The sequence below is a fragment of the Selaginella moellendorffii genome, unplaced genomic scaffold (genome assembly GCF_000143415.4).
Source record: "Selaginella moellendorffii unplaced genomic scaffold, v1.0 SELMOscaffold_53, whole genome shotgun sequence".
Classification (NCBI taxonomy): Eukaryota; Viridiplantae; Streptophyta; class Lycopodiopsida; order Selaginellales; family Selaginellaceae; genus Selaginella; species Selaginella moellendorffii.
In genome coordinates, this window is record NW_003314314.1 from 231,908 (window position 1) to 239,128 (window position 7,221).

Here is a 7,221-nt window from a genome sequence, read left to right on the forward strand (position 1 = left end):
ACTTAGAATAGACTTTGGTTCAAAAGGTGGATTGCAGAGATCAATTGGTTGAGCTAGTTTGACTTTGACAATATAAAGGGAATGTAAGGAGACCAAAAGATGGAAATTTCTTACAGATAAGATGACATTCAATGACATTTAAAATTTGAACTATTAAATATAAATTCATAGAACTTTGATGAAAAATCTCAAAAAGAAGTTGTTCTTCCCAGGATTTGGCTTTGTGATCATAGCACAGCCTTTAGCAATATAGCTCAGGAACTCAACTCAGGAACATGGTACAAGAACTTGGCTCAGGAATATGAGGAACTTGAGGAGGCCATCTTAATCTAGCTATTTAGCTTCATGATAGTATTGTCAAAAGTCTTATCTCAGCTGGGAGGGGAAATGCTTAGTGCTGGATTCTACTATGAGTTCTATTTACTATCATTATAAGTTTCAAATCTATAAAACGTACATCTCTTATCACAACTTTGAATCTTTTATTGGTTGTTCAACTTGTATATAGTGCATGCAACTCTTGATAGAGGTGCATTCTTGAGTAGCTGCAATTTCCAAGATTATTGCTAATCCCCTATTCATGAATCATACTTAGTCTAAAAAAATGAAAACCCATGGATATTGTCTTGGTCTCCATCAAGAACACAATCTAGCCCCTTGATAATTATTATTCTGAATTTATTACAAATTTATTATCTAATTTGATAACTAATCTTTATAAAAGAAGTATTTTAACACTACACTACCTATTGTCATATTGTGAGTGTATGAAATATAGAACATGAATACATAAATGTACATATTCAATTAGCCTAAAAACCCTCGTTTATATTCAAAAGTGAGTGGTCTAAATTGAAACGAATCTAATAGCTCTCATAATCCTATTATGTTAATAGTATTGTAGACATACACTTGGACCTCACATCATCCCCTCATGTTGGAAAGATGGAAGGCAATAAGAGTCTTTTGGTTGATGGGCTGGGATCTAGAGGAATATCATAAAGTAAAGAACCTCATTAAAAAAAGATAAATTTAATTTTGCACCTTGTGGATATTGAATATTAAGTAAAACGTTTATAGATGGTATGAGATCTTTGTCCAAAAAATTCACTAATGCTAGAATAATATGCCATTAAAAACATGAGACAAGAGCAAAAAAGGCAAAAGAGCTCAAAAAAAGGGCATCAATATTAGCCAAAGAACTCTCCAAATGATGAATAATTTTAAAATTATATATTTGAAGCTTTAGATCCCACTTAATAGTACAACCAATCAAATTCTTCCACTTCAATAATGAAGTGATTGCAATATAATCACCCTTTAACAATGTTTAAAAACTATGCAAGCATGCATGAAATTTATTATAGCGAACTTGAATTTGGAACCAAACTCTAAGCCTTTTCTACACCTGATTATAACTGTGGGAATCTTGAGAGATAGAAGAAATATTCCAATTCTTGAAATATTCTAAATGATTATATAAAAGTGGGTGAAATATCAAGGTTCTGCACTTTGTGTCTTAAGCTAAAGCATGGAGAGAGAGAGTTTAAGACGTGAGCAAAGCCACGCGAAGAGGAGGATTAAAGTGCCACACCTCAATATAGTGAATCCAGCATGACACTCACCTTCTTCCTTTCTAGAGCTTTTTTGTTTAATGGAGAGGATTCATGAGATTTGGAGTGAAGATCCTAGAGAGGGATAGACTAAGCGTAATAAGAGTTACCCCCATAGAGAAGTTTTTGAGTGTGGGAGTGAGATTTCATGTTTTCAGAGTTATGGCATGCAATGAGTTTCCAGTTGGATTTTCTCCCTTGTCTTTGATCCATTTGAGACACTCCTTCTGTAGGTATGTAGATTTTGAGGTCCTCTTTTCAACAAGTATAGGCAGTTGTGATTTGGTGGAGAGATGAAGGAATCCTCACAATTTTTCCTTTCAGTTTTCATTCCTCTTCTTACATGCATCTTCTTTTACTCTAAGCTTGAATTTTGGGGAGAGATGGTATCAGTTTGTTTTATGGGCTCTTAGATCTTGCTAAGAGCTATCCGGGAAGTGATTTCTTGGAGGTCAATTCACTGGAAGCCATGACATGCATATGTTTTTCTTTCTGCACATGAACATAACTCGATGTGGAATCTTTGCATGGTGAGAACACTCTCCAATTTGTGCATCTTTGTAAGATCTTTCTTCTGAGTGGTCTTAAGGCATGGAAAAAGCTGCCCATCATCCAGATTTATGCATTTCCATTTTACTTGTCAATTGCGCTTTAGTTTCTTTCTTCCCTATGCCATAGCAAGTTTTGAGCATCAATTTCTCGAGTGTTTAAAGTCCATTTTCATTGCCGTTTGTGGCATCATATACGTCTTGCTCTGTTCTTTCTTTTGAGTTATGACTTAAAAATTTGCATGGAGTTTTGAAACCGGTCCAAGTCATTTTCTCTAACGTGTGTGATAAACAAAGTTGCATGCTTCTCTAGCGTATAAAGTTTTTACCTTTATCACAATCTCTTGCATTAGAATTGTAGATGCTTTTGTGAGTTGTCATTCCCAAGTTGAATTATCCAATCCCATAAGATCTTGCTATTTTTCATTAGATTTCATCCTTATTTGAGCGTGATAATTATTCTTGAAAGTGATTCTCCCATTTTGCACTTGGTTTTTGCAAATCTTTTATGTAAGGATGTAAGTGATTAATTTTTCCATTCTACTATAGTCACTTAACCACACTTCCGACCACTTGGAGGAGTCTCATTCACAACCTTCATAAATCCAATTCAGGACTTGGGGCTTGCTAACCCCAAGGATGGCATCCATGCCACTTAACCTTTGCACTTGGTCTAAGTGCTCCATGTGTCCGATCCCATGACTAACACCCCAAAGTACTACTAATATATCAGCCCATTACGCTAAGGCTTTGCCTATTCACCTTGATCATACCAGTGGTCTAATACCACTTGCCTCACAATCCCGTCTCTCAAAAACTAGGCCATCCGTCCATGAGTGATCATCCCAAATCCACTCCTTAGCATTCTTAGGATGCCTGTAGACATGGGGAATAACCTTCCCCAATATCCCTTTTCTAGTCCCCACCAAGTCCCTTTTTGTCCATGGTTGTGTTCATCAACACTACCATTGAATCAAGGCCTACAAGCCCAACCACTAAGTCCTTTTGTTCTCTAGTACTCCCTTGTCACGTGACTACATCCTTGGTCACTACATTAGAGGATTGCTCCTCTTTCTTTCCACCATCCGGGACTCTTAGGACAACATTTTGGAACACCACGGCCCTATATGAGCCTCGTAAGTACTCTCCCCACCTTCCACCTTTGGGTGCTCTAGCCATGGGCTTAGAGCGAGATTCCATTGAGCCACACTAGGTATCCAAGTAGGTAGTGCCACCCATGTTTGGATTGGAAGCATCGACCATTCGATCTCCCGGGGGAACTAGAGTCGGCTCTTGAACACTTCACCAAGCTACCTTGCTTGTCAATCCATATTCACTTTAGCCTTGTATTTTCCAGTGGTCATCTTATCACCCAACAGTTGGGTGTGGCCTTCCTAGACCAAACTAACCTTTCTTAGCCCAACTAGCTCCATTGGGATCCAAACCCCATATTCTCCCTACTATACTTTTGGAACCCCTTATAGCCCCCCCCCCCCCTGGGGATGATCACTTTGGGCTTTCACCCAACAACTTGTGTATTAGTATTTGGATTCGGACTTGGTCTCGGACTCGGACTCGGACTTGGACTTGGACTCGGACTCGGTCTCGGTCTTGGTCTCGGTCTCAGTCTCGGTTCCATCTCGGACTCCCATCTCGGGTCCATCTCGGACTCTATCTCAAATCTATCTCGGACTCCATTTCGGGTCCATTTTAGACTCCATCTCGGGTCCATCTCAGACTCCACCTTGGGTCCATCTCAAACTCCATCTCGGGTCCATCTCAGACTCCATCTTAGACTCCATCTTGGACTCTATCTCAGACTCCATCTCAGGTCCATCTCGGGTCCATCTCGGACTTCATCTTGGGTCCATCTTGGACTCCTCCACATGTCATATATTGGTCCTCTTGTATCCCTTTTCTAGAGACTCACTTATTGGTCGCTTCGTGCTTGTTCTTCGAGCCTTTTGTTGGGAGTTCCACTCCCACTCTTGACCTTTTAAGTCAGAACTTTTAGTCCAAATGTATTACACTCGTTTGGCTTTCGCTTTGGCCACTACCATGTGGCACCCTTTCGGCTTCACTTTGGGGCTTAGGGATTTTTGTCTCACAACTCCACCACCCCATAGACGAAGTTAGATGTCCTCATCGAACGATAAATTATTTTATAAAGTAATACTAGCATGTAACACCCTTTCCATCCTTGGCACCTAGAAAATATTCGTCAATGGTTTGACACCAAAGGCTTACCATGCCTTGTCCATCCTTTAAGAAGCATGGTCTCTCCAACTTAGAGACTCATTCAACTATTTGTGGTGGTTTTCTCCTTTTATTGGTTTAGTTTTTGCTAAACTTGTTAAAGACACCTTTTTTATCTCATTCCCGCTACTCATTCTCAAGTATTAGTTTCCATTGATATAACCTTTGCATTTTGGAACTTTTATTTTTTATTTCTCGGAGTCAATTTCCTAGGTGTCTCCGACACCTTGCATTACACATTTGGTGCAACTCCACTTTCCCATCCTAGGAAGTTCTTTACTTGAGGGCACTTTTCTATTTTGTGCCATATTTAGCACTAAGTTCTAATTATTATAATTTGTGCTAGGGCTGTCCACAGCCCTATTATTTAGCTACCTTACTGCTCCCTCCCTTAGAGCTTTCACTTTCGCCAAATCAAAGCAATTAAGAATCCATCCTTGGAAACACATTGCCTCCTCGTAATCCGTTAGCATCCAACACATTAGTATTCTTGGCCTAACTTTGCCATTTGGGTTCTGTCCCATGATTCCCATGGCTCTTTTCTTAGCCATTAATCTTTTGCTCCTATCCATTAATTGTTACTGTCTCTCCTAAAGATTATTTTCTTTGGACTCACTATGCCATCGTATTGATATAGCTCATTTCCCTTAAGTGTTCTTCCCACTTGGTCACCTTGACTAAGCCACATCATTATCATTTGTTTAAATTAATACTTTAAACTAGGAACCTTATTCTTTACCCAAACAAGGACTTTGTCCTTATTTAGCCTCAACATCACCTAATGATTTCATTTTAGCACCTTAATAAGTTTGCCAATAGGTATTAAGTCTTCCAAACTTTTAAGTTGTTAACCATGACCCCAGGGGCACTTGGTGGTGCACCCAAACCAGCCCTTCTAGCCAAAGGTCCATAGCAATTAAGACTGGGTGTCCCCATCTCATTCACCATGTTTTTGGTGCCACTTGCACCAAAGTGTTCAAGTTAGATATACCGAACCACATTAAGCAATTTAACCGTACATCACAACTCCAGAGCATCCCCTGTTTAGCAGTGTGCCCAAGCCAGTTTCCTTCTTGAGAGTCTATGACCACTGAAAAATGAGTGTTTTCATATTTCAAACCATCACCACGCCCTAGTGAGTTGGGACTCGAACCTACGCACTAAAGGGTTGGGACTCGAACCCAACCTCTGTATATGCATCTACGGATGGCATCACTTAGAATGCCTGGCGTGACTCCCCATGCTGGTGCACCAACTTACACTTAAAGCGTGCTACAAATCACAGCTTAGGAACCTAGTTCCTCCGCACTGCCAAATCCTCTCACTTGACATGTCTATAATCATGCATATGCTCCTCCATGTTTGGCCTCATGGGCCACCCCTTTTGAAATTAACACCTTCAACTAGGGTATTTGTTCCCCCAACTTGCTAATCTTACCTAACAAGCCATCCGACCACTGTAGCATGGTTCATGCACAAGTGTGAAAGTCCTTAACCATCAACTTTTGTTCAAATCTCTCTCTTTGAACACTCGGGAACTATTTCCCTAACCTTGATAGCCTCGCCTCATAGCAAGCTTCAAGACCACACTTTTACTGCACCACTCTGATTTCATGTGTTTTATGAACCATTTACACTTGGCTCTCTATGTACTAAGCTACTTAGAATTGTTTTTGGGAACCTTGAAGGGATTTTATCCCTTAACTTGCTAAGGCTTCTTCTTTCACAAATTTTCTAATTGCCATATGATCTAACATGGATAATTCCATGCTTTAGACTCTCCATGATATCATAGTTGCTAGCAACAATATACTTGAGCACCTATTTCATTCTCCACTTTCAATTTACATAACCACCCTTAATTATGCCCGTTAATTCCTTTGGTTTGGTCCTATCCCTTTACTACTTGTTTTTTAGCCTCACACATTTCCTTTAGTTATTCTCCTTTAGATTAGTAAGATAGTTTTGCACTTTTTACTATGCCTTAGCAAGTATTTATAGGGATGAACCTACCTGATAACCTAGGGAGTGGTTCCTCAATCTGGATATGCTCATCTTATAATCCCACACACTAGGATTAACGTTGCTACTTATACGCTTTTATATGCCCATTACTAACCTTGCCAAAATCCCATTCTTAGTTTTGTCCAATTCGGGTAAACGGACTTCTCCCATCTTTGCAACCTTGGACGTTTGGATAACACCTTCTATCCATTATTCGCTAGGGACTTAATCCTTTAAGCTTTATTTATTACCCTCACAACACCAAATACCACCTTCTAGTGTTCTAAAGTGCTTGGGTGTCCCAATGATGGCCTCTTTGACAATGAGTATTCCCTTTATGACATTGACTTATTATATTGCAACATAAGCAATTTATCCCCGATAAGGGTATATCTAACTTCTTTATCCTAATAAAAAGTTTTAGATAGTTATCTTTTATCAATTTAACCAATTATTTTGCACTTTTTGCTTAGTTACTTCATAGTTGTTTAGTCGTACAACTCATTGCTAGTGCTTCCACACCTCTATCATTATTTGGGACACCACACTCCAACCACATGCCTTCCAGCTTATGCTATACCATTCCCATTTCTATTAGAATTTCTTTGGGAAGGGGTTCTCATAAACTTGCCAATTTGACCTCAAGGCATCACATTTTGGTACATTCGGTGTCTCCATATCATCAAGTCTACGAGCTTACATTTATGACACTTCTCACTTGTGTCTAAATCCTTACCAAGACCAATATAATTCCTTCTCATGCCAATTGTTTGTTAGCATTACACCATAGAGTTTACACA